This window comes from Triturus cristatus, chromosome 12 (genome assembly GCF_964204655.1).
Source record: "Triturus cristatus chromosome 12, aTriCri1.1, whole genome shotgun sequence".
NCBI lineage: Eukaryota > Metazoa > Chordata > Amphibia > Caudata > Salamandridae > Triturus > Triturus cristatus.
In genome coordinates, this window is record NC_140595.1 from 723,813,994 (window position 1) to 723,839,600 (window position 25,607).

Here is a 25,607-nt window from a genome sequence, read left to right on the forward strand (position 1 = left end):
TTTTGTAAAATGTCTATTATAAACAGATCCTTTCAAATATTTAAACCATCTAACAACAAATGATTTAAACTCGCATGATTATAAGCTGTAGCTATAATGTATTTACTTACATAAATTATCGTTCTTGAACCTATTGGGGGTGGAGGGGGAGCGGAGCTCATCCCCCAGGTGCAGTTGAGTGACCTGTGTTGTGGCTCTCTAGAGGGAAGGCACAAATTTTGCTGTCACCCAGCCCAATCCAGACGTGTATTGGGGCCAGGTTTCAGGCAAATAGAGCAGTAAGTGCAGAGAAATGTTCACTCTCTAAAAGTGGCATTTCTAAAATAGTAAAGTTAAATCCAACCTCACCAGTAAGTAGGATTTTCAATAAATAAATAAAGCTACTCCTCTCCGATATGGAATTACCAAATAAAAAGTATAGGGGAATACACAGAGCAAACCTATGAGAGGGGTAGACCTCACAGTAGTGAAAAATGAAATAGACTGTTTGGTACTTACAGGACACGCGAACCACCAAAGTACATATCTTATTTTTTACTTACATAGCATCATGCACCTAGGACTACCTAGGGCCTACCTTAGGTGTAAATTATATGTAATAAAAGGGGAGTTTAAGGCTTGGCAAGTAGGCTGGGACTCCCCTGGGAGACCCCTGAGTCTATGCCCAGAACCATAACTCTGCCAGTCGAGTACTTACCTAAAAGCCGATAACTCACTTTTCTTCCATAGGCTAACATTGAGTGGTTTCACTTGGAAATTCTTCTAAGTGGTGTGGAGTTTTGGAACTTTAAAATATTCATCTAAAATCAGCCGAACAGCGAATTCTGATTTACTCACCTGTTATCAGGAGAGACCTCAGTGCTGCATCTTGGAGCTCAGTACTGACCCTGAAAAGTAATTTTAACCGTACTTACCAGTAACTCGAATTTCCTTCCATGGGATATCATTGCCTGCTTTTTGCTGAAAATTTTCTAAGTGTCGATTTTTGAAACTTACAAATATACTTTAAAAATCGTACCAACTGTGAAAACGTAATTGTTTACCTGTTTTAGATAGATGTCCCAGTACTGAGCCTAGGAGCCCAGCACTGGATTACAAAAGTAACGAGAACGTACTTTACCCGTAACTTGAATTTTCTTCCATAGGAAACCATTGACCGTTTTTCTGTGAAATTTCTTCTAAGTGTCGATTTTGCAAACATGTAAATATTCCTTAAAAATCGCCTGTATAACTTAAACGTAGTTTCTCAACTGCTTACAGGTGGTACAGTAGTGCTGGATCTAGGATCCAACACTGACCTAGAAAAAGTAACCATAACCCCACTTACCTGCTAAGTGAATTTCCTTCCATAGGATAACATTGGTAATTTGATCAGCAAAAGTTTCTAAGTGTCAACTTTTAAAATAGCAAAATATTGCTTAAAAATCACAACAGTAACTAAAACGAATTTACTCACTTGTTTCCAAGAACTGTCCCAGGACTGAATCTAGGATCCAGTCCTGGATTTAGAAAAGTAATCCTGAAAGTAATTAATTGCATATAACTTAAAATTCCCATTGAGCTCAATGTATTATTGTGATTCAAATTGTGTTGCCTATTGTAATAAACTGTAACTATGACCTGCAAAAGTCAATTGCCTATTGCAAAGTATTTAACTAAAGCATCTCACTCTGAGAAAGTATATTTTGATACCTATTGTTGGTTCTCAAATAAAACAACAATATCTTTTTTATGCAAACCAATGGCCTAGTGTTCAGTTCTTGAGTGTGTGAGACCATTTGCTGACTGAGTGTGTACAACAAATGTTTTACACTGTACTCTGATACTGCCTTACTGCTCGGCAAGCTACCACTTTAGAGAGTAAGGTTATATCTAACTTTAGCCTCTGCCAAACCTCTGGGGACTGGGGACTCTGTGCACACTGTACCTATTTGGGAACAGTATATACAGAGCCACTTTCTCACAGTAGTGATAAAGTGATTAGAGTCCTACGGCCAACATAAAGATACAGCAAAACGTGAGGTGAAAAGCAAAAAGGTTGCTGGTAGGCCACCTTAAGGATGCCAGGTCTAACAAAAACTGAACTAAGGATAGCATGAGTAAAACATCAGGTTTCTCTACTGCATTTGGTGAGACAAGTGGGCCTTCTTTTATCTTCCATTCAAGCAATCTTTGACAGACCCCTTTATTATAGAGCTTTTCAAGGATTAAAGATAAGGCACTTACAAAGGAGTCCCAAATACTCAGAGATGGTTCACTTCTGTAATATGGGTCGTAGACTAAAAGCAGCGCAAAAACAGAGTGCAACAGGGTCCAAAAAACTTGAGTGCCACAAGAGATTTTTTAATGCAAGCGTATCCTTTTACAGATCCAGAGATATACTCATGCAATTTTTATTTTTAGGACAGAACGTGCATGATGAAAAAAACATTGTTTTTAAAAAGCGCATTGCAGAATATTAGTACTTTGATGTGGGAAAGCTTCAAAACTTTCAAACAAAATATTTGTAGGCAGCTTACAGCAAGTTGTTGTGGCCGAGTGGTTAAGGCGATGGACTAGAAATCCATTGGGGTATCCCCGCGCAGGTTCGAATCCTGCCAACAACGAGAATCTTTTTATTATCGGCTACAATTTCAGAAGTTAACCTTTAGTATTTCTTCCATTTCAGTTTTATAAATAGGTGGCTTATTTTTGTGTCACTATTGCCTCTCCACATATTTGTTATCGCTACCTCTTTCATGTCTTTGCTACACCTCATTCCTACTTTAGCACTGGTGTAAACGCTTCAAATTATTATACCGTTGCTCTCTCATTCATACCTGCGCATGCACTTGAAAGTTACTTTACCAATAAAAGACGCAAAGAGAGAAATAGAACAAAAGTGCTGGCTGGATTGGCAAACACACTTCATAAAACTGCATTTTCTTTTTTATTCTCCCCCGTGTTACATGCTTAACCTCCCCATGTGTAATTTCTCTTAACCTGCTGTCCCAGGAAGAGAATTCATCTACAGGCTCTTTCTGTGTTTTTTTCCCTAGTCTGTCTTTCCCATTTCTTAGCTGTGTAACTGTTCCTTTACGCGCTCTATTTAAACGCCATCAATCTCATTTGAGCTCCTTGCTCCCGCTTCTGTTTTCTCCACCTCTCATACTGCCAGTTCTCTCTTTCTCTGTGATTGGTGGCTACTTTCCTGAGCTTCCGAAGCCACGTGGTTCCTGCCTCTTGTTGTCAGACTTGAATTGGAAAAGGAACCATATTAACAAGCCTTTACCACTCACACACGGCGGAAGTTTATACTTTAATTCAGTGAGCTAAGAAAAGCGTGTTGTGGGTCCCCTACGAGCCATGGTGCTTGCTTCATCATGATTTGGCACCAGTCATTAGCCGCAGCTCTGCTAATGAGCCACTGAGGTCAGTTTCAATATTTACTCAAAAACATAACCATGCAGCCCTCCCCTCAACTGTGTATTATCTTGCTTTTCTGCTGTTCGTGTGATTAGCTGGGAGGAGCTCACGGCGACATCCTCCCTATAAAAGTGTAGATGGATCACTCTCTAACTCTTTCTTGTTTCACATACAAATGGCTTGAAAGGTGCAGGGAAGATGCAGGTCTAATAGACAGAATAGAAGGTCTGTGCCAGGTGGGTTTCTCTGCATTGGTGTCCCATCACAGGTCCGCAAGTGTATTGTGTGATCTTTGACTCCTGGCATTTCACAAGCAGGCGGCCAGGAAACGGTTTCAGCCTATCAACCACTGAGGAGACGCAGCCTCTGAATGAGGAATGAGGAAGCAATGAATACATCCAGCCTATCACAGGAACAGCCCTGAGTGTTCCGAATTATAAATTCTCCATGTCACTGTATGTTGTTGAGCCCAAGTAGCTCGCCGTGATCGTATAGTGGTTAGTACTCTGCGTTGTGGCCGCAGCTACCTTGGTTCGAATCCGAGTCACGGCATTGTGGTTGGCAATGTCACGGCAGTTGGGTGTTAATTTTACAGAATTAGCACATGTACCAGTGGTTTTTGTAAAATGTCTATTATAAACAGATCCTTTCAAATATTTAAACCATCTAACAACAAATGATTTAAACTCGCATGATTATAAGCTGTAGCTATAATGTATTTACTTACATAAATTATCGTTCTTGAACCTATTGGGGGTGGAGGGGGAGCGGAGCTCATCCCCCAGGTGCAGTTGAGTGACCTGTGTTGTGGCTCTCTAGAGGGAAGGCACAAATTTTGCTGTCACCCAGCCCAATCCAGACGTGTATTGGGGCCAGGTTTCAGGCAAATAGAGCAGTAAGTGCAGAGAAATGTTCACTCTCTAAAAGTGGCATTTCTAAAATAGTAAAGTTAAATCCAACCTCACCAGTAAGTAGGATTTTCAATAAATAAATAAAGCTACTCCTCTCCGATATGGAATTACCAAATAAAAAGTATAGGGGAATACACAGAGCAAACCTATGAGAGGGGTAGACCTCACAGTAGTGAAAAATGAAATAGACTGTTTGGTACTTACAGGACACGCGAACCACCAAAGTACATATCTTATTTTTTACTTACATAGCATCATGCACCTAGGACTACCTAGGGCCTACCTTAGGTGTAAATTATATGTAATAAAAGGGGAGTTTAAGGCTTGGCAAGTAGGCTGGGACTCCCCTGGGAGACGCCTGAGTCTATGCCCAGAACCATAACTCTGCCAGTCGAGTACTTACCTAAAAGCCGATAACTCACTTTTCTTCCATAGGCTAACATTGAGTGGTTTCACTTGGAAATTCTTCTAAGTGGTGTGGAGTTTTGGAACTTTAAAATATTCATCTAAAATCAGCCGAACAACGAATTCTGATTTACTCACCTGTTATCAGGAGAGACCTCAGTGCTGCATCTTGGAGCTCAGTACTGACCCTGAAAAGTAATTTTAACCGTACTTACCAGTAACTCGAATTTCCTTCCATGGGATATCATTGCCTGCTTTTTGCTGAAAATTTTCTAAGTGTCGATTTTTGAAACTTACAAATATACTTTAAAAATCGTACCAACTGTGAAAACGTAATTGTTTACCTGTTTTAGATAGATGTCCCAGTACTGAGCCTAGGAGCCCAGCACTGGATTACAAAAGTAACGAGAACGTACTTTACCCGTAACTTGAATTTTCTTCCATAGGAAACCATTGACCGTTTTTCTGTGAAATTTCTTCTAAGTGTCGATTTTGCAAACATGTAAATATTCCTTAAAAATCGCCTGTATAACTTAAACGTAGTTTCTCAACTGCTTACAGGTGGTACAGTAGTGCTGGATCTAGGATCCAACACTGACCTAGAAAAAGTAACCATAACCCCACTTACCTGCTAAGTGAATTTCCTTCCATAGGATAACATTGGTAATTTGATCAGCAAAAGTTTCTAAGTGTCAACTTTTAAAATAGCAAAATATTGCTTAAAAATCACAACAGTAACTAAAACGAATTTACTCACTTGTTTCCAAGAACTGTCCCAGGACTGAATCTAGGATCCAGTCCTGGATTTAGAAAAGTAATCCTGAAAGTAATTAATTGCATACAACTTAAAATTCCCATTGAGCTCAATGTATTATTGTGATTCAAATTGTGTTGCCTATTGTAATAAACTGTAACTATGACCTGCAAAAGTCAATTGCCTATTGCAAAGTATTTAACTAAAGCATCTCACTCTGAGAAAGTATATTTTGATACCTATTGTTGGTTCTCAAATAAAACAACAATATCTTTTTTATGCAAACCAATGGCCTAGTGTTCAGTTCTTGAGTGTGTGAGACCATTTGCTGACTGAGTGTGTACAACAAATGTTTTACACTGTACTCTGATACTGCCTTACTGCTCGGCAAGCTACCACTTTAGAGAGTAAGGTTATATCTAACTTTAGCCTCTGCCAAACCTCTGGGGACTGGGGACTCTGTGCACACTGTACCTATTTGGGAACAGTATATACAGAGCCACTTTCTCACAGTAGTGATAAAGTGATTAGAGTCCTACGGCCAACATAAAGATACAGCAAAACGTGAGGTGAAAAGCAAAAAGGTTGCTGGTAGGCCACCTTAAGGATGCCAGGTCTAACAAAAACTGAACTAAGGATAGCATGAGTAAAACATCAGGTTTCTCTACTGCATTTGGTGAGACAAGTGGGCCTTCTTTTATCTTCCATTCAAGCAATCTTTGACAGACCCCTTTATTATAGAGCTTTTCAAGGATTAAAGATAAGGCACTTACAAAGGAGTCCCAAATACTCAGAGATGGTTCACTTCTGTAATATGGGTCGTAGACTAAAAGCAGCGCAAAAACAGAGTGCAACAGGGTCCAAAAAACTTGAGTGCCACAAGAGAGTTTGAATGCAAGCGTATCCTTTTACAGATCCAGAGATATACTCATGCAATTTTTATTTTTAGGACAGAACGTGCATGATGAAAAAAACATTGTTTTTAAAAAGCGCATTGCAGAATATTAGTACTTTGATGTGGGAAAGCTTCAAAACTTTCAAACAAAATATTTGTAGGCAGCTTACAGCAAGTTGTTGTGGCCGAGTGGTTAAGGCGATGGACTAGAAATCCATTGGGGTATCCCCGCGCAGGTTCGAATCCTGCCAACAACGAGAATCTTTTTATTATCGGCTACAATTTCAGAAGTTAACCTTTAGTATTTCTTCCATTTCAGTTTTATAAATAGGTGGCTTATTTTTGTGTCACTATTGCCTCTCCACATATTTGTTATCGCTACCTCTTTCATGTCTTTGCTACACCTCATTCCTACTTTAGCACTGGTGTAAACGCTTCAAATTATTATACCGTTGCTCTCTCATTCATACCTGCGCATGCACTTGAAAGTTACTTTACCAATAAAAGACGCAAAGAGAGAAATAGAACAAAAGTGCTGGCTGGATTGGCAAACACACTTCATAAAACTGCATTTTCTTTTTTATTCTCCCCCGTGTTACATGCTTAACCTCCCCATGTGTAATTTCTCTTAACCTGCTGTCCCAGGAAGAGAATTCATCTACAGGCTCTTTCTGTGTTTTTTTCCCTAGTCTGTCTTTCCCATTTCTTAGCTGTGTAACTGTTCCTTTACGCGCTCTATTTAAACGCCATCAATCTCATTTGAGCTCCTTGCTCCCGCTTCTGTTTTCTCCACCTCTCATACTGCCAGTTCTCTCTTTCTCTGTGATTGGTGGCTACTTTCCTGAGCTTCCGAAGCCACGTGGTTCCTGCCTCTTGTTGTCAGACTTGAATTGGAAAAGGAACCATATTAACAAGCCTTTACCACTCACACACGGCGGAAGTTTATACTTTAATTCAGTGAGCTAAGAAAAGCGTGTTGTGGGTCCCCTACGAGCCATGGTGCTTGCTTCATCATGATTTGGCACCAGTCATTAGCCGCAGCTCTGCTAATGAGCCACTGAGGTCAGTTTCAATATTTACTCAAAAACATAACCATGCAGCCCTCCCCTCAACTGTGTATTATCTTGCTTTTCTGCTGTTCGTGTGATTAGCTGGGAGGAGCTCACGGCGACATCCTCCCTATAAAAGTGTAGATGGATCACTCTCTAACTCTTTCTTGCTTCACATACAAATGGCTTGAAAGGTGCAGGGAAGATGCAGGTCTAATAGACAGAATAGAAGGTCTGTGCCAGGTGGGCTTCTCTGCATTGGTGTCCCATCACAGGTCAGCAAGTGTAATGTGTGATCTTTGACTCCTGGCATTTCACAAGCAGGCGGCCAGGAAACGGTTTCAGCCTATCAACCACTGAGGAGATGCAGCCTCTGAATGAGGAATGAGGAAGCAATGAATACATCCAGCCTATCACAGGAACAGCCCTGAGTGTTCCGAATTATAAATTCTCCATGTCACTGTACATCATTGAGCCCAAGTAGCTCGCCGTGATCGTATAGTGGTTAGTACTCTGCATTGTGGCCGCAGCTACCTTGGTTCGAATCCGAGTCACGGCATTGTGGTTGGCAATGTCACGGCAGTTGGGTGTTAATTTTACAGAATTAGCACATGTACCAGTGGTTTTTGTAAAATGTCTATTATAAACAGATCCTTTCAAATATTTAAACCATCTAACAACAAATGATTTAAACTCGCATGATTATAAGCTGTAGCTATAATGTATTTACTTACATAAATTATCGTTCTTGAACCTATTGGGGGTGGAGGGGGAGCGGAGCTCATCCCCCAGGTGCAGTTGAGTGACCTGTGTTGTGGCTCTCTAGAGGGAAGGCACAAATTTTGCTGTCACCCAGCCCAATCCAGACGTGTATTGGGGCCAGGTTTCAGGCAAATAGAGCAGTAAGTGCAGAGAAATGTTCACTCTCTAAAAGTGGCATTTCTAAAATAGTAAAGTTAAATCCAACCTCACCAGTAAGTAGGATTTTCAATAAATAAATAAAGCTACTCCTCTCCGATATGGAATTACCAAATAAAAAGTATAGGGGAATACACAGAGCTAACCTACGAGAGGGGTAGACCTCACAGTAGTGAAAAATGAAATAGACTGTTTGGTACTTACAGGACACGCGAACCACCAAAGTACATATCTTATTTTTTACTTACATAGCATCATGCACCTAGGACTACCTAGGGCCTACCTTAGGTGTAAATTATATGTAATAAAAGGGGAGTTTAAGGCTTGGCAAGTAGGCTGGGACTCCCCTGGGAGACCCCTGAGTCTATGCCCAGAACCATAACTCTGCCAGTCGAGTACTTACCTAAAAGCCGATAACTCACTTTTCTTCCATAGGCTAACATTGAGTGGTTTCACTTGGAAATTCTTCTAAGTGGTGTGGAGTTTTGGAACTTTAAAATATTCATCTAAAATCAGCCGAACAACGAATTCTGATTTACTCACCTGTTATCAGGAGAGACCTCAGTGCTGCATCTTGGAGCTCAGTACTGACCCTGAAAAGTAATTTTAACCGTACTTACCAGTAACTCGAATTTCCTTCCATGGGATATCATTGCCTGCTTTTTGCTGAAAATTTTCTGTGTCGATTTTTGAAACTTACAAATATTCTTTAAAAATCGTACCAACTGTAAAAACGTAATTGTTTACCTGTTTTAGATAGATGTCCCAGTACTGAGCCTAGGAGCCCAGCACTGGATTACAAAAGTAACGAGAACGTACTTTACCCGTAACTTGAATTTTCTTCCATAGGAAACCATTGACCGTTTTTCTGTGAAATTTCTTCTAAGTGTCGATTTTGCAAACATGTAAATATTCCTTAAAAATCGCCTGTATAACTTAAACGTAGTTTCTCAACTGCTTACAGGTGGTACAGTAGTGCTGGATCTAGGATCCAACACTGACCTAGAAAAAGTAACCATAACCCCACTTACCTGCTAAGTGAATTTCCTTCCATAGGATAACATTGGTAATTTGATCAGCAAAAGTTTCTAAGTGTCAACTTTTAAAATAGCAAAATATTGCTTAAAAATCACAACAGTAACTAAAACGAATTTACTCACTTGTTTCCAAGAACTGTCCCAGGACTGAATCTAGGATCCAGTCCTGGATTTAGAAAAGTAATCCTGAAAGTAATTAATTGCATATAACTTAAAATTCCCATTGAGCTCAATGTATTATTGTGATTCAAATTGTGTTGCCTATTGTAATAAACTGTAACTATGACCTGCAAAAGTCAATTGCCTATTGCAAAGTATTTAACTAAAGCATCTCACTCTGAGAAAGTATATTTTGATACCTATTGTTGGTTCTCAAATAAAACAACAATATCTTTTTTATGCAAACCAATGGCCTAGTGTTCAGTTCTTGAGTGTGTGAGACCATTTGCTGACTGAGTGTGTACAACAAATGTTTTACACTGTACTCTGATACTGCCTTACTGCTCGGCAAGCTACCACTTTAGAGAGTAAGGTTATATCTAACTTTAGCCTCTGCCAAACCTCTGGGGACTGGGGACTCTGTGCACACTGTACCTATTTGGGAACAGTATATACAGAGCCACTTTCTCACAGTAGTGATAAAGTGATTAGAGTCCTACGGCCAACATAAAGATACAGCAAAACGTGAGGTGAAAAGCAAAAAGGTTGCTGGTAGGCCACCTTAAGGATGCCAGGTCTAACAAAAACTGAACTAAGGATAACATGAGTAAAACATCAGGTTTCTCTACTGCATTTGGTGAGACAAGTGGGCCTTCTTTTATCTTCCATTCAAGCAATCTTTGACAAACCCCTTTATTATAGAGCTTTTCAAGGATTAAAGATAAGGCACTTACAAAGGAGTCCCAAATACTCAGAGATGGTTCACTTCTGTAATATGGGTCGTAGACTAAAAGCAGCGCAAAAACAGAGTGCAACAGGGTCCAAAAAACTTGAGTGCCACAAGAGAGTTTGAATGCAAGCGTATCCTTTTACAGATCCAGAGATATACTCATGCAATTTTTATTTTTAGGACAGAACGTGCATGATGAAAAAAACATTGTTTTTAAAAAGCGCATTGCAGAATATTAGTACTTTGATGTGGGAAAACTTCAAAACTTTCAAACAAAATATTTGTAGGCAGCTTACAGCAAGTTGTTGTGGCCGAGTGGTTAAGGCGATGGACTAGAAATCCATTGGGGTATCCCCGCGCAGGTTCGAATCCTGCCAACAACGAGAATCTTTTTATTATCGGCTACAATTTCAGAAGTTAACCTTTAGTATTTCTTCCATTTCAGTTTTATAAATAGGTGGCTTATTTTTGTGTCACTATTGCCTCTCCACATATTTGTTATCGCTACCTCTTTCATGTCTTTGCTACACCTCATTCCTACTTTAGCACTGGTGTAAACGCTTCAAATTATTATACCGTTGCTCTCTCATTCATACCTGCGCATGCACTTGAAAGTTACTTTACCAATAAAAGACGCAAAGAGAGAAATAGAACAAAAGTGCTGGCTGGATTGGCAAACACACTTCATAAAACTGCATTTTCTTTTTTATTCTCCCCCGTGTTACATGCTTAACCTCCCCATGTGTAATTTCTCTTAACCTGCTGTCCCAGGAAGAGAATTCATCTACAGGCTCTTTCTGTGTTTTTTTCCCTAGTCTGTCTTTCCCATTTCTTAGCTGTGTAACTGTTCCTTTACGCGCTCTATTTAAACGCCATCAATCTCATTTGAGCTCCTTGCTCCCGCTTCTGTTTTCTCCACCTCTCATACTGCCAGTTCTCTCTTTCTCTGTGATTGGTGGCTACTTTCCTGAGCTTCCGAAGCCACGTGGTTCCTGCCTCTTGTTGTCAGACTTGAATTGGAAAAGGAACCATATTAACAAGCCTTTACCACTCACACACGGCGGAAGTTTATACTTTAATTCAGTGAGCTAAGAAAAGCGTGTTGTGGGTCCCCTACGAGCCATGGTGCTTGCTTCATCATGATTTGGCACCAGTCATTAGCCGCAGCTCTGCTAATGAGCCACTGAGGTCAGTTTCAATATTTACTCAAAAACATAACCATGCAGCCCTCCCCTCAACTGTGTATTATCTTGCTTTTCTGCTGTTCGTGTGATTAGCTGGGAGGAGCTCACGGCGACATCCTCCCTATAAAAGTGTAGATGGATCACTCTCTAACTCTTTCTTGCTTCACATACAAATGGCTTGAAAGGTGCAGGGAAGATGCAGGTCTAATAGACAGAATAGAAGGTCTGTGCCAGGTGGGTTTCTCTGCATTGGTGTCCCATCACAGGTCCGCAAGTGTATTGTGTGATCTTTGACTCCTGGCATTTCACAAGCAGGCGGCCAGGAAACGGTTTCAGCCTATCAACCACTGAGGAGACGCAGCCTCTGAATGAGGAATGAGGAAGCAATGAATACATCCAGCCTATCACAGGAACAGCCCTGAGTGTTCCGAATTATAAATTCTCCATGTCACTGTATGTCGTTGAGCCCAAGTAGCTCGCCGTGATCGTATAGTGGTTAGTACTCTGCGTTGTGGCCGCAGCAACCTCGGTTCGAATCCGAGTCACGGCATTGTGGTTGGCAATGTCACGGCAGTTGGGTGTTAATTTTACAGAATTAGCAAATGTACCAGTGGTTTTTGTAAAATGTCTATTAAAAACAGATCCTTTCAAATATTTAAACCATCTAACAACAAATGATTTAAACTCGCATGATTATAAGCTGTAGCTATAATGTATTTACTTACATAAATTATCGTTCTTGAACCTATTGGGGGTGAAGGGAGAGCGGAGCTCACCCCCCAGGTGCAGTTGAGTTACCTGTGTTGTGGCTCTCTAGAGGGAAGGCACAAATTTTGCTGTCACCCAGCCCAATCCAGACGTGTATTGGGGCCAGGTTTCAGGCAAATAGAGCAGTAAGTGCAGAGAAATGTTCACTCTCTAAAAGTGGCATTTCTAAAATAGTAAAGTTAAATCCAACCTCACCAGTAAGTAGGATTTTCAATAAATAAATAAAGCTACTCCTCTCCGATATGGAATTACCAAATAAAAAGTATAGGGGAATACACAGAGCTAACCTATGAGAGGGGTAGACCTCACAGTAGTGAAAAATGAAATAGACTGTTTGGTACTTACAGGACACGCGAACCACCAAAGTACATATCTTATTTTTTACTTACATAGTATCATGCACCTAGGACTACCTAGGGCCTACCTTAGGTGTAAATTATATGTAATAAAAGGGGAGTTTAAGGCTTGGCAAGTAGGCTGGGACTCCCCTGGGAGACCCCTGAGTCCATGCCCAGAACCATAACTCTGCCAGTCGAGTACTTACCTAAAAGCCGATAACTCACTTTTCTTCCATAGGCTAACATTGAGTGGTTTCACTTGGAAATTCTTCTAAGTGGTGTGGAGTTTTGGAACTTTAAAATATTCATCTAAAATCAGCCGAACAACGAATTCTGATTTACTCACCTGTTATCAGGAGAGACCTCAGTGCTGCATCTTGGAGCTCAGTACTGACTCTGAAAAGTAATTTTAACTGTACTTACCAGTAACTCGAATTTCCTTCCATGGGATATCATTGCCTGCTTTTTGCTGAAAATTTCCTAAGTGTCGATTTTTGAAACTTACAAATATTCTTTAAAAATCGTACCAACTGTGAAAACGTAATTGTTTACCTGTTTTAGATAGATGTCCCAGTACTGAGCCTAGGATCCCAGCACTGGATTACAAAAGTAACGAGAACGTACTTTACCCGTAACTTGAATTTTCTTCCATAGGAAACCATTGACTGTTTTTCTGTGAAATTTCTTCTAAGTGTCGATTTTGCAAACATGTAAATATTCCTTAAAAATCGCCTGTATAACTTAAACGTAGTTTCTCAACTGCTTACAGGTGGTACAGTAGTGCTGGATCTAGGATCCAACACTGACCTAGAAAAAGTAACCATAACCCCACTTACCTGCTAAGTGAATTTCCTTCCATAGGATAACATTGGTAATTTGATCAGCAAAAGTTTCTAAGTGTCAACTTTTAAAATAGCAAAATATTGCTTAAAAATCACAACAGTAACTAAAACGAATTTACTCACTTGTTTCCAAGAACTGTCCCAGGACTGAATCTAGGATCCAGTCCTGGATTTAGAAAAGTATTCCTGAAAGTAATTAATTGCATATAACTTAAAATTCCCATTGAGCTCAATGTATTATTGTGATTCAAATTGTGTTGCCTATTGTAATAAACTGTAACTATGACCTGCAAAAGTCAATTGCCTATTGCAAAGTATTTAACTAAAGCATCTCACTCTGAGAAAGTATATTTTGATACCTATTGTTGGTTCTCAAATAAAACAACAATATCTTTTTTATGCAAACCAATGGCCTAGTGTTCAGTTCTTGAGTGTGTGAGACCATTTGCTGACTGAGTGTGTACAACAAATGTTTTACACTGTACTCTGATACTGCCTTACTGCTCGGCAAGCTACCACTTTAGAGAGTAAGGTTATATCTAACTTTAGCCTCTGCCAAACCTCTGGGGACTGGGGACTCTGTGCACACTGTACCTATTTGGGAACAGTATATACAGAGCCACTTTCTCACAGTAGTGATAAAGTGATTAGAGTCCTACGGCCAACATAAAGATACAGCAAAACGTGAGGTGAAAAGCAAAAAGGTTGCTGGTAGGCCACCTTAAGGATGCCAGGTCTAACAAAAACTGAACTAAGGATAACATGAGTAAAACATCAGGTTTCTCTACTGCATTTGGTGAGACAAGTGGGCCTTCTTTTATCTTCCATTCAAGCAATCTTTGACAGACCCCTTTATTATAGAGCTTTTCAAGGATTAAAGATAAGGCACTTACAAAGGAGTCCCAAATACTCAGAGATGGTTCACTTCTGTAATATGGGTCGTAGACTAAAAGCAGCGCAAAAACAGAGTGCAACAGGGTCCAAAAAACTTGAGTGCCACAAGAGAGTTTGAATGCAAGCGTATCCTTTTACAGATCCAGAGATATACTCATGCAATTTTTATTTTTAGGACAGAACGTGCATGATGAAAAAAACATTGTTTTTAAAAAGCGCATTGCAGAATATTAGTACTTTGATGTGGGAAAACTTCAAAACTTTCAAACAAAATATTTGTAGGAAGCTTACAGCAAGTTGATGTGGCCGAGTGGTTAAGGCGATGGACTAGAAATCCATTGGGGTATCCCCGCGCAGGTTCGAATCCTGCCAACAACGAGAATCTTTTTATTATCGGCTACAATTTCAGAAGTTAACCTTTAGTATTTCTTCCATTTCAGTTTTATAAATAGGTGGCTTATTTTTGTGTCACTATTGCCTCTCCACATATTTGTTATCGCTACCTCTTTCATGTCTTTGCTACACCTCATTCCTACTTTAGCACTGGTGTAAACGCTTCAAATTATTATACCGTTGCTCTCTCATTCATACCTGCGCATGCACTTGAAAGTTACTTTACCAATAAAAGACGCAAAGAGAGAAATAGAACAAAAGTGCTGGCTGGATTGGCAAACACACTTCATAAAACTGCATTTTCTTTTTTATTCTCCCCCGTGTTACATGCTTAACCTCCCCATGTGTAATTTCTCTTAACCTGCTGTCCCAGGAAGAGAATTCATCTACAGGCTCTTTCTGTGTTTTTTTCCCTAGTCTGTCTTTCCCATTTCTTAGCTGTGTAACTGTTCCTTTACGCGCTCTATTTAAACGCCATCAATCTCATTTGAGCTCCTTGCTCCCGCTTCTGTTTTCTCCACCTCTCATACTGCCAGTTCTCTCTTTCTCTGTGATTGGTGGCTACTTTCCTGAGCTTCCGAAGCCACGTGGTTCCTGCCTCTTGTTGTCAGACTTGAATTGGAAAAGGAACCATATTAACAAGCCTTTACCACTCACACACGGCGGAAGTTTATACTTTAATTCAGTGAGCTAAGAAAAGCGTGTTGTGGGTCCCCTCCGAGCCATGGTGCTTGCTTCATCATGATTTGGCACCAGTAATTAGCCGCAGCTCTGCTAATGAACCACTGAGGTCAGTTTCAATATTTACTCAAAAACATAACCATGCAGCCCTCCCCTCAACTGTGTATTATCTTGCTTTTCTGCTGTTCGTGTGATTAGCTGGGAGGAGCTCACGGCGACATCCTCCCTATAAAAGTGTAGATGGATCACTCTCTAACTCTTTCTTGCTTCACATACAAATGGCTTGAAAGGTGCAGGGAAGATGCAGGTCTAATAGACAGAATAGAAGGTCTGTGCCAGGTGGGTTTCTCTGCATTGGTGTCCCATCACAGGTCCGCAAGTGTATTGTGTGATCTTTGACTCCTGGCATTTCACAAGCAGGCGGCCAGGAAACGGTTTCAGCCTATCAACCACTGAGGAGACGCAGCCTCTGAATGAGGAATGAGGAAGCAATGAATACATCCAGCCTATCACAGGAACAGCCCTGAGTGTTCCGAATTATAAATTCTCCATGTCACTGTATGTCGTTGAGCCCAAGTAGCTCGCCGTGATCGTATAGTGGTTAGTACTCTGCGTTGTGGCCGCAGCAACCTCGGTTCGAATCCGAGTCACGGCATTGTGGTTGGCAATGTCACGGCAGTTGGGTGTTAATTTTACAGAATTAGCAAATGTACCAGTGGTTTTTGTAAAATGTCTATTAAAAACAGATCCTTTCAAATATTTAAACCATCTAACAACAAATGATTTAAACTCGCATGATTATAAGCTGTAGCTATAATGTATTTACTTACATAAATTATCGTTCTTGAACCTATTGGGGGTGAAGGGAGAGCGGAGCTCACCCCCCAGGTGCAGTTGAGTTACCTGTGTTGTGGCTCTCTAGAGGGAAGGCACAAATTTTGCTGTCACCCAGCCCAATCCAGACGTGTATTGGGGCCAGGTTTCAGGCAAATAGAGCAGTAAGTGCAGAGAAATGTTCACTCTCTAAAAGTGGCATTTCTAAAATAGTAAAGTTAAATCCAACCTCACCAGTAAGTAGGATTTTCAATAAATAAATAAAGCTACTCCTCTCCGATATGGAATTACCAAATAAAAAGTATAGGGGAATACACAGAGCTAACCTATGAGAGGGGTAGACCTCACAGTAGTGAAAAATGAAATAGACTGTTTGGTACTTACAGGACACGCGAACCACCAAAGTACATATCTTATTTTTTACTTACATAGTATCATGCACCTAGGACTACCTAGGGCCTACCTTAGGTGTAAATTATATGTAATAAAAGGGGAGTTTAAGGCTTGGCAAGTAGGCTGGGACTCCCCTGGGAGACCCCTGAGTCCATGCCCAGAACCATAACTCTGCCAGTCGAGTACTTACCTAAAAGCCGATAACTCACTTTTCTTCCATAGGCTAACATTGAGTGGTTTCACTTGGAAATTCTTCTAAGTGGTGTGGAGTTTTGGAACTTTAAAATATTCATCTAAAATCAGCCGAACAACGAATTCTGATTTACTCACCTGTTATCAGGAGAGACCTCAGTGCTGCATCTTGGAGCTCAGTACTGACTCTGAAAAGTAATTTTAACTGTACTTACCAGTAACTCGAATTTCCTTCCATGGGATATCATTGCCTGCTTTTTGCTGAAAATTTCCTAAGTGTCGATTTTTGAAACTTACAAATATTCTTTAAAAATCGTACCAACTGTGAAAACGTAATTGTTTACCTGTTTTAGATAGATGTCCCAGTACTGAGCCTAGGATCCCAGCACTGGATTACAAAAGTAACGAGAACGTACTTTACCCGTAACTTGAATTTTCTTCCATAGGAAACCATTGACTGTTTTTCTGTGAAATTTCTTCTAAGTGTCGATTTTGCAAACATGTAAATATTCCTTAAAAATCGCCTGTATAACTTAAACGTAGTTTCTCAACTGCTTACAGGTGGTACAGTAGTGCTGGATCTAGGATCCAACACTGACCTAGAAAAAGTAACCATAACCCCACTTACCTGCTAAGTGAATTTCCTTCCATAGGATAACATTGGTAATTTGATCAGCAAAAGTTTCTAAGTGTCAACTTTTAAAATAGCAAAATATTGCTTAAAAATCACAACAGTAACTAAAACGAATTTACTCACTTGTTTCCAAGAACTGTCCCAGGACTGAATCTAGGATCCAGTCCTGGATTTAGAAAAGTATTCCTGAAAGTAATTAATTGCATATAACTTAAAATTCCCATTGAGCTCAATGTATTATTGTGATTCAAATTGTGTTGCCTATTGTAATAAACTGTAACTATGACCTGCAAAAGTCAATTGCCTATTGCAAAGTATTTAACTAAAGCATCTCACTCTGAGAAAGTATATTTTGATACCTATTGTTGGTTCTCAAATAAAACAACAATATCTTTTTTATGCAAACCAATGGCCTAGTGTTCAGTTCTTGAGTGTGTGAGACCATTTGCTGACTGAGTGTGTACAACAAATGTTTTACACTGTACTCTGATACTGCCTTACTGCTCGGCAAGCTACCACTTTAGAGAGTAAGGTTATATCTAACTTTAGCCTCTGCCAAACCTCTGGGGACTGGGGACTCTGTGCACACTGTACCTATTTGGGAACAGTATATACAGAGCCACTTTCTCACAGTAGTGATAAAGTGATTAGAGTCCTACGGCCAACATAAAGATACAGCAAAACGTGAGGTGAAAAGCAAAAAGGTTGCTGGTAGGCCACCTTAAGGATGCCAGGTCTAACAAAAACTGAACTAAGGATAACATGAGTAAAACATCAGGTTTCTCTACTGCATTTGGTGAGACAAGTGGGCCTTCTTTTATCTTCCATTCAAGCAATCTTTGACAGACCCCTTTATTATAGAGCTTTTCAAGGATTAAAGATAAGGCACTTACAAAGGAGTCCCAAATACTCAGAGATGGTTCACTTCTGTAATATGGGTCGTAGACTAAAAGCAGCGCAAAAACAGAGTGCAACAGGGTCCAAAAAACTTGAGTGCCACAAGAGAGTTTGAATGCAAGCGTATCCTTTTACAGATCCAGAGATATACTCATGCAATTTTTATTTTTAGGACAGAACGTGCATGATGAAAAAAACATTGTTTTTAAAAAGCGCATTGCAGAATATTAGTACTTTGATGTGGGAAAACTTCAAAACTTTCAAACAAAATATTTGTAGGAAGCTTACAGCAAGTTGATGTGGCCGAGTGGTTAAGGCGATGGACTAGAAATCCATTGGGGTATCCCCGCGCAGGTTCGAATCCTGCCAACAACGAGAATCTTTTTATTATCGGCTACAATTTCAGAAGTTAACCTTTAGTATTTCTTCCATTTCAGTTTTATAAATAGGTGGCTTATTTTTGTGTCACTATTGCCTCTCCACATATTTGTTATCGCTACCTCTTTCATGTCTTTGCTACACCTCATTCCTACTTTAGCACTGGTGTAAACGCTTCAAATTATTATACCGTTGCTCTCTCATTCATACCTGCGCATGCACTTGAAAGTTACTTTACCAATAAAAGACGCAAAGAGAGAAATAGAACAAAAGTGCTGGCTGGATTGGCAAACACACTTCATAAAACTGCATTTTCTTTTTTATTCTCCCCCGTGTTACATGCTTAACCTCCCCATGTGTAATTTCTCTTAACCTGCTGTCCCAGGAAGAGAATTCATCTACAGGCTCTTTCTGTGTTTTTTTCCCTAGTCTGTCTTTCCCATTTCTTAGCTGTGTAACTGTTCCTTTACGCGCTCTATTTAAACGCCATCAATCTCATTTGAGCTCCTTGCTCCCGCTTCTGTTTTCTCCACCTCTCATACTGCCAGTTCTCTCTTTCTCTGTGATTGGTGGCTACTTTCCTGAGCTTCCGAAGCCACGTGGTTCCTGCCTCTTGTTGTCAGACTTGAATTGGAAAAGGAACCATATTAACAAGCCTTTACCACTCACACACGGCGGAAGTTTATACTTTAATTCAGTGAGCTAAGAAAAGCGTGTTGTGGGTCCCCTCCGAGCCATGGTGCTTGCTTCATCATGATTTGGCACCAGTAATTAGCCGCAGCTCTGCTAATGAACCACTGAGGTCAGTTTCAATATTTACTCAAAAACATAACCATGCAGCCCTCCCCTCAACTGTGTATTATCTTGCTTTTCTGCTGTTCGTGTGATTAGCTGGGAGGAGCTCACGGCGACATCCTCCCTATAAAAGTGTAGATGGATCACTCTCTAACTCTTTCTTGCTTCACATACAAATGGCTTGAAAGGTGCAGGGAAGATGCAGGTCTAATAGACAGAATAGAAGGTCTGTGCCAGGTGGGTTTCTCTGCATTGGTGTCCCATCACAGGTCCGCAAGTGTATTGTGTGATCTTTGACTCCTGGCATTTCACAAGCAGGCGGCCAGGAAACGGTTTCAGCCTATCAACCACTGAGGAGACGCAGCCTCTGAATGAGGAATGAGGAAGCAATGAATACATCCAGCCTATCACAGGAACAGCCCTGAGTGTTCCGAATTATAAATTCTCCATGTCACTGTATGTCGTTGAGCCCAAGTAGCTCGCCGTGATCGTATAGTGGTTAGTACTCTGCGTTGTGGCCGCAGCAACCTCGGTTCGAATCCGAGTCACGGCATTGTGGTTGGCAATGTCACGGCAGTTGGGTGTTAATTTTACAGAATTCGCAAATGTACCAGTGGTTTTTGTAAAATGTCTATTAAAAACAGATCCTTTCAAATATTTAAACCATCTAACAACAAATGATTTAAACTCGCATGATTATAAGCTGTAGCTATAATGTATTTACTTACATAAATTATCGTTCTTGAACCTATTGGGGGTGAAGGGAGAGCGGAGCTCACCCCCCAGGTGCAGTTGAGTGACCTGTGTTGTGGCTCTCTAGAGGGAAGGCACAAATTTTGCTGTCACCCAGCCCAATCCAGACGTGTATTGGGGCCAGGTTTCAGGCAAATAGAGCAGTAAGTGCAGAGAAATGTTCACTCTCTAAAAGTGGCATTTCTAAAATAGTAAAGTTAAATCCAACCTCACCAGTAAGTAGGATTTTCAATAAATAAATAAAGCTACTCCTCTCCGATATGGAATTACCAAATAAAAAGTATAGGGGAATACACAGAGCTAACCTATGAGAGGGGTAGACCTCACAGTAGTGAAAAATGAAATAGACTGTTTGGTACTTACAGGACACGCGAACCACCAAAGTACATATCTTATTTTTTACTTACATAGCATCATGCACCTAGGACTACCTAGGGCCTACCTTAGGTGTAAATTATATGTAATAAAAGGGGAGTTTAAGGCTTGGCAAGTAGGCTGGGACTCCCCTGGGAGACCCCTGAGTCTATGCCCAGAACCATAACTCTGCCAGTCGAGTACTTACCTAAAAGCCGATAACTCACTTTTCTTCCATAGGCTAACATTGAGTGGTTTCACTTGGAAATTCTTCTAAGTGGTGTGGAGTTTTGGAACTTTAAAATATTCATCTAAAATCAGCCGAACAACGAATTCTGATTTACTCACCTGTTATCAGGAGAGACCTCAGTGCTGCATCTTGGAGCTCAGTACTGACCCTGAAAAGTAATTTTAACCGTACTTACCAGTAACTCGAATTTCCTTCCATGGGATATCATTGCCTGCTTTTTGCTGAAAATTTTCTAAGTGTCGATTTTTGAAACTTACAAATATTCTTTAAAAATCGTACCAACTGTGAAAACGTAATTGTTTACCTGTTTTAGATAGATGTCCCAGTACTGAGCCTAGGAGCCCAGCACTGGATTACAAAAGTAACGAGAACGTACTTTACCCGTAACTTGAATTTTCTTCCATAGGAAACCATTGACTGTTTTTCTGTGAAATTTCTTCTAAGTGTCGATTTTGCAAACATGTAAATATTCCTTAAAAATCGCCTGTATAACTTAAACGTAGTTTCTCAACTGCTTACAGGTGGTACAGTAGTGCTGGATCTAGGATCCAACACTGACCTAGAAAAAGTAACCATAACCCCACTTACCTGCTAAGTGAATTTCCTTCCATAGCATAACATTGGTAATTTGATCAGCAAAAGTTTCTAAGTGTCAACTTTTAAAATAGCAAAATATTGCTTAAAAATCACAACAGTAACTAAAACGAATTTACTCACTTGTTTCCAAGAACTGTCCCAGGACTGAATCTAGGATCCAGTCCTGGATTTAGAAAAGTAATCCTGAAAGTAATTAATTGCATATAACTTAAAATTCCCATTGAGCTCAATGTATTATTGTGATTCAAATTGTGTTGCCTATTGTAATAAACTGTAACTATGACCTGTAAAAGTCAATTGCCTATTGCAAAGTATTTAACTAAAGCATCTCATTCTGAGAAAGTATATTTTGATACCTATTGTTGGTTCTCAAATAAAACAACATCTTTTTTATGCAAACCAATGGCCTAGAGTTCAGTTCTTGAGTGTGTGAGACCATTTGCTGACTGAGTGTGTACAACAAATGTTTTACACTGTACTCTGATACTGCCTTACTGCTCGGCAAGCTACCACTTTAGAGAGTAAGGTTATATCTAACTTTAGCCTCTGCCAAACCTCTGGGGACTGGGCACTCTGTGCACACTGTACCTATTTGGGAACAGTATATACAGAGCCACTTTCTCACAGTAGTGATAAAGTGATTAGAGTCCTACGGCCAACATAAAGATACAGCAAAACGTGAGGTGAAAAGCAAAGTGGTTGCTGGTAGGCCACCTTAAGGATGCCAGGTCTAACAAAAACTGAACTAAGGATAACATGAGTAAAACATCAGGTTTCTCTACTGTATTTGGTGAGACAAGTGGGCCTTCTTTTATCTTCCATTCAAGCAATCTTTGACAGACCCCTTTATTATAGAGCTTTTCAAGGATTAAAGATAAGGCACTTACAAAGGAGTCCCAAATACTCAGAGATGGTTGACTTCTGTAATATGGGTCGTAGACTAAAAGCAGCGCAAAAACAGAGTGCAACAGGGTCCAAAAAACTTGAGTGCCACAAGAGAGTTTGAATGCAAGCGTATCCTTTTACAGATCCAGAGATATACTCGTGCAATTTTTAATTTTAGGACAGAACGTGCATGATGAAAAAAACATTGTTTTTAAAAAGCGCATTGCAGAATATTAGTACTTTGATGTGGGAAAACTTCAAAACTTTCAAACAAAATATTTGTAGGCAGCTTACAGCAAGCTGTTGTGGCCGAGTGGTTAAGGCGATGGACTAGAAATCCATTGAGGTATCCCCGTGCAGGTTCGAATCCTGCCAACAACGAGAATCTTTTTATTATCGGCTACAATTTCAGAAGTTAACCTTTAGTATTTCTTCCATTTCAGTTTTATAAATTGGTGGCTTATTTTTGTGTCACTATTGCCTCTCCACATATTTGTTATCGCTACCTCTTTTATGTCTTTGCTACACCTCATTCCTACTTTAGCACTGGTGTAAACGCTTCAAATTATTATACCGTTGCTCTCTCATTCATACCTGCGCATGCACTTGAAAGTTACTTTACCAATAAAAGACGCAAAGAGAGAAATAGAACAAAAGTGCTGGCTGGATTGGCAAACACACTTCATAAAACTGCATTTTCTTTTTTATTCTCCCCCGTGTTACATGCTTAACCTCCCCATGTGTAATTTCTCTTAACCTGCTGTCCCAGGAAGAGAATTCATCTACAGGCTCTTTCTGTGTTTTTTTCCCTAGTCTGTCTTTCCCATTTCTTAGCTGTGTAACTGTTCCTTTACGCGCTCTATTTAAACGCCATCAATCTCATTTGAGCTCCTTGCTCCCGCTTCTGTTTTCTCCACCTCTCATACTGCCAGTTCTCTCTTTCTCTGTGATTGGTGGCTACTTTCCTGAGCTTCCGAAGCCACGTGGTTCCTGCCTCTTGTTCTCAGACTTGAATTGGAAAAGGAACCATATTAACAAGCCTTTACCACTCACACACGGCGGAAGTTTATACTTTAATTCAGTGAGCTAAGAAAAGCGTGTTGTGGGTCCCCTCCGAGCCATGGTGCTTGCTTCATCATGATTTGGCACCAGTAATTAGCCGCAGCTCTGCTAATGAGCCACTGAGGTCAGTTTCAATATTTACTCAAAAACATAACCATGCAGCCCTCCCCTCAACTGTGTATTATCTTGCTTTTCTGCTGTTCGTGTGATTAGCTGGGAGGAGCTCACGGCGACATCCTCCCTATAAAAGTGTAGATGGATCACTCTCTAACTCTTTCTTGCTTCACATACAAATGGCTTGAAAGGTGCAGGGAAGATGCAGGTCTAATAGACAGAATAGAAGGTCTGTGCCAGGTGGGTTTCTCTGCATTGGTGTCCCATCACAGGTCCGCAAGTGTATTGTGTGATCTTTGACTCCTGGCATTTCACAAGCAGGCGGCCAGGAAACGGTTTCAGCCTATCAACCACTGAGGAGACGCAGCCTCTGAATGAGGAATGAGGAAGCAATGAATACATCCAGCCTATCACAGGAACAGCCCTGAGTGTTCCGAATTATAAATTCTCCATGTCACTGTATGTCGTTGAGCCCAAGTAGCTCGCCGTGATCGTATAGTGGTTAGTACTCTGCGTTGTGGCCGCAGCAACCTTGGTTCGAATCCGAGTCACGGCATTGTGGTTGGCAATGTCACGGCAGTTGGGTGTTAATTTTACAGAATTAGCAAATGTACCAGTGGTTTTTGTAAAATGTCTATTAAAAACAGATCCTTTCAAATATTTAAACCATCTAACAACAAATGATTCAAACTCGCATGATTATAAGCTGTAGCTATAATGTATTTACTTACATAAATTATCGTTCTTGAACCTATTGGGGGTGAAGGGAGAGCGGAGCTCACCCCCCAGGTGCAGTTGAGTGACCTGTGTTGTGGCTCTCTAGAGGGAAGGCACAAATTTTGCTGTCACCCAGCCCAATCCAGACGTGTATTGGGGCCAGGTTTCAGGCAAATAGAGCAGTAAGTGCAGAGAAATGTTCACTCTCTAAAAGTGGCATTTCTAAAATAGTAAAGTTAAATCCAACCTCACCAGTAAGTAGGATTTTCAATAAATAAATAAAGCTACTCCTCTCCGATATGGAATTACCAAATAAAAAGTATAGGGGAATACACAGAGCTAACCTATGAGAGGGGTAGACCTCACAGTAGTGAAAAATGAAATAGACTGTTTGGTACTTACAGGACACGCGAACCACCAAAGTACATATCTTATTTTTTACTTACATAGCATCATGCACCTAGGACTACCTAGGGCCTACCTTAGGTGTAAATTATATGTAATAAAAGGGGAGTTTAAGGCTTGGCAAGTAGGCTGGGACTCCCCTGGGAGACCCCTGAGTCTATGCCCAGAACCATAACTCTGCCAGTCGAGTACTTACCTAAAAGCCGATAACTCACTTTTCTTCCATAGGCTAACATTGAGTGGTTTCACTTGGAAATTCTTCTAAGTGGTGTGGAGTTTTGGAACTTTAAAATATTCATCTAAAATCAGCCGAACAACGAATTCTGATTTACTCACCTGTTATCAGGAGAGACCTCAGTGCTGCATCTTGGAGCTCAGTACTGACCCTGAAAAGTAATTTTAACCGTACTTACCAGTAACTCGAATTTCCTTCCGTGGGATATCATTGCCTGCTTTTTGCTGAAAATTTTCTAAGTGTCGATTTTTGAAACTTACAAATATTCTTTAAAAATCGTACCAACTGTGAAAACGTAATTGTTTACCTGTTTTAGATAGATGTCCCAGTACTGAGCCTAGGAGCCCAGCACTGGATTACAAAAGTAACGAGAACGTACTTTACCCGTAACTTGAATTTTCTTCCATAGGAAACCATTGACTGTTTTTCTGTGAAATTTCTTCTAAGTGTCGATTTTGCAAACATGTAAATATTCCTTAAAAATCGCCTGTATAACTTAAACGTAGTTTCTCAACTGCTTACAGGTGGTACAGTAGTGCTGGATCTAGGATCCAACACTGACCTAGAAAAAGTAACCATAACCCCACTTACCTGCTAAGTGAATTTCCTTCCATAGCATAACATTGGTAATTTGATCAGCAAAAGTTTCTAAGTGTCAACTTTTAAAATAGCAAAATATTGCTTAAAAATCACAACAGTAACTAAAACGAATTTACTCACTTGTTTCCAAGAACTGTCCCAGGACTGAA

General features: G+C 40.3%; 11 non-coding genes across 11 annotated transcripts; all 11 read left to right on the forward strand.

Moving 5' to 3' along the window:
• Positions 1–2,524: 2,524 nt before the first annotated feature.
• Positions 2,525–2,606, forward strand: TRNAS-AGA (transfer RNA serine (anticodon AGA)). Its single transcript has one exon. It is a non-coding gene; the product is annotated as a tRNA-Ser (tRNA).
• A 1,279-nt stretch (positions 2,607–3,885) lies between these two features.
• Positions 3,886–3,957, forward strand: TRNAH-GUG (transfer RNA histidin (anticodon GUG)). Its single transcript has one exon. It is a non-coding gene; the product is annotated as a tRNA-His (tRNA).
• A 2,588-nt stretch (positions 3,958–6,545) lies between these two features.
• TRNAS-AGA (transfer RNA serine (anticodon AGA)) lies at positions 6,546–6,627 on the forward strand. Its single transcript has one exon. It is a non-coding gene; the product is annotated as a tRNA-Ser (tRNA).
• Positions 6,628–10,564: 3,937 nt separating this feature from the next.
• Positions 10,565–10,646, forward strand: TRNAS-AGA (transfer RNA serine (anticodon AGA)). Its single transcript has one exon. It is a non-coding gene; the product is annotated as a tRNA-Ser (tRNA).
• Positions 10,647–11,925: 1,279 nt separating this feature from the next.
• Positions 11,926–11,997, forward strand: TRNAH-GUG (transfer RNA histidin (anticodon GUG)). Its single transcript has one exon. It is a non-coding gene; the product is annotated as a tRNA-His (tRNA).
• Positions 11,998–14,585: 2,588 nt separating this feature from the next.
• On the forward strand, positions 14,586–14,667 carry TRNAS-AGA (transfer RNA serine (anticodon AGA)). Its single transcript has one exon. It is a non-coding gene; the product is annotated as a tRNA-Ser (tRNA).
• A 1,279-nt stretch (positions 14,668–15,946) lies between these two features.
• Positions 15,947–16,018, forward strand: TRNAH-GUG (transfer RNA histidin (anticodon GUG)). Its single transcript has one exon. It is a non-coding gene; the product is annotated as a tRNA-His (tRNA).
• A 2,588-nt stretch (positions 16,019–18,606) lies between these two features.
• Positions 18,607–18,688, forward strand: TRNAS-AGA (transfer RNA serine (anticodon AGA)). Its single transcript has one exon. It is a non-coding gene; the product is annotated as a tRNA-Ser (tRNA).
• A 1,279-nt stretch (positions 18,689–19,967) lies between these two features.
• On the forward strand, positions 19,968–20,039 carry TRNAH-GUG (transfer RNA histidin (anticodon GUG)). The gene has a single exon. It is a non-coding gene; the product is annotated as a tRNA-His (tRNA).
• A 2,585-nt stretch (positions 20,040–22,624) lies between these two features.
• Positions 22,625–22,706, forward strand: TRNAS-AGA (transfer RNA serine (anticodon AGA)). The gene has a single exon. It is a non-coding gene; the product is annotated as a tRNA-Ser (tRNA).
• A 1,279-nt stretch (positions 22,707–23,985) lies between these two features.
• On the forward strand, positions 23,986–24,057 carry TRNAH-GUG (transfer RNA histidin (anticodon GUG)). Its single transcript has one exon. It is a non-coding gene; the product is annotated as a tRNA-His (tRNA).
• The last annotated feature ends 1,550 nt before the right edge of the window (positions 24,058–25,607 follow it).